The sequence below is a fragment of the Triticum urartu genome, chromosome 1A, assembly GCF_056163025.1.
Source record: "Triticum urartu cultivar PI428250 chromosome 1A, HENAU_Tu73, whole genome shotgun sequence".
Lineage (NCBI taxonomy): Eukaryota > Viridiplantae > Streptophyta > Magnoliopsida > Poales > Poaceae > Triticum > Triticum urartu.
Genome location: NC_141873.1, coordinates 564,692,604 through 564,694,575, shown reverse-complemented (window position 1 = coordinate 564,694,575; position 1,972 = coordinate 564,692,604). Strand labels below are relative to the sequence as shown.

The 1,972-nt window shown below is 48.7% G+C and overlaps 1 pseudogene; it reads right to left on the bottom strand.

Annotated features, from left to right (window-relative positions):
• Positions 1 to 364: 364 nt before the first annotated feature.
• Positions 365 to 607, bottom strand: LOC125533423 (U2 spliceosomal RNA; annotated as a pseudogene).
• Positions 608 to 1,972: the final 1,365 nt, after the last annotated feature.

The window sequence follows — 1,972 nt, the reverse complement described above, 5'->3', positions numbered from 1 at the left end:
TCCAATGAGTGATCTTAATTCTATGCAAATGAGTTTCATACTCGGCTCAATCTCGAGGCACATAAAAAGTCCTAGAAGATCTCGCTTCTGATGTCAGCGTGATTACCTAAATTGTGGCAATTTCATGTCCGCCTATTAGAAGGGAATTAACTTCTAATTCCAAAACATAAAGATAACAAATCATTATAATTTTCATCCTCATTATATGCATCACTGGAAACATACCTACATGTTGATTCAAATTTTTGTGAGCTAGCTTTCGGCTCATTTTAGTTGTGATACAAAAGGAAGTTTGTACTAGCCACATACATCTTCACGTCGACAATCACAAAAGATGGATATTTTGGACACAAATTGCAACCACAAGCCATTTTCCTTTACCACCTGAGTTGGAAACGTAGTCAAATACTGTTATACAGATTTTAAGCCATGGTTAGGCTTGATAAAATCACATAAAAATATTAATTAGATTTGGTTGGGGTGCATCACACCCGGGTGGTAGTACAACACCCAAGAACACACGAGGACATACAGTCCACATATCTGATATTAAACTGATAAAAACAGATACTACATTTGATCTTAGCCAAAAGACCGAGAAAGGTATGATTTAAGTCCAAGCCTTCCCCCTGCTCTTATACCCGTCCGACCAACTCCGCTGAGCAGTGCAAGCGGTGTGGGACTAATTAATCTAATCGGATGGTTTTCTGTCTAATTAGCTTCATTAACATTTGGGTGCATAAACCCAGCAATAAGATAAAAAGCCTCAAAGCCCATAATGCTTAGAGGCCCGGTAATACGCCAATACGGCCTGTGCACGGAACACAAAACACAGAGCTTTTCTGGGGTGTTTAAAAAAAAGGCCTTTCTGGGGTGGTTCTCGCGGCCGAGAAATATGAGGGTGTTTGTTTTCAGGGACTTATTGGTTTAGTGACTTAAATAAGTCCCTATAAGTCCCATCTAAACCAAACAGGAGGGACTTATAAGGACTTAAAGTGGACATTTGAGACTTATGAAATAAAACTCTCGAGGAGAGACTTATAGGGACTTATAGTTGTAATATAGTCTTATAGAGACTTATAAGTCCCAAAAACCAAACAGGTAGGGACTTTCTAGAGACTTGGGACTTATAAGTTGGGACTAAAAAAAGTCTTAGGACTTATGAACCAAAGAGGGCATACGATCCTCTACGTTTGTCTTGGAAAGGATAAATAGCAGTGTCGCATCACTCATCCGCTAGCCGCAGCGGCGGCGGGACCTCCACCGGATTTCCCTCGCCTCAGACTCATCACTCCGGTACAAGACCGCGCGCAGACAGCAGGAGCAGCGGTTCGTTGAGCAGCCTATAAGGGCGTGATGATGATTTTGGCCCTCCCGCGCGCGGCTGAGCGCCATGGTCGCGTAAAGTGCAGCGGCACCAGCGGCGCTGGCTGTCGGACTGGTCGCATGGCATCAGGCTGCCGCGCGGCCCGGGAAGTTGAGGCCGCCGTGGAGTAGATGCCGAACCGCGCGAGGCGGTGGTAGGAGAAGATACGGAAAGTGTTCCAGTCCGTCTCAAGACCTCTTCTCATATAAGGCACGACGCGATCCCCTTTTCCCTTGTGCGCCGCGACCGCTCAAACCCTAATATAATCCCCCGAAAGTTCGTTTCGTCTTCGCCGATCCATGGCCACGGCTCAGTACGGCAGCACCTCTTCGTTATGGCCGATGCTTAACATGTCCACCACTATGTTGACCTCAGATCGTCCGGCCGTGGAGGCCTCGTGGATGATGCTGGAGCGCTTCGTGTTCCGCAGGGACGACGACGACGACGAGGACGGCAGCGGCTCCTCCGCCTTCCCGGACGAAGCGGCCGCGCCGTTGAGGGCCAACTCCGTCACCTCCCTGGGCGACCCCTTCGCCGTCGCCTTGCTCCCCGCCGCCCCTCCGGCCTTCTCCCGCCTCTACGTGCAGTGGCCGCGCGGTCCACGCT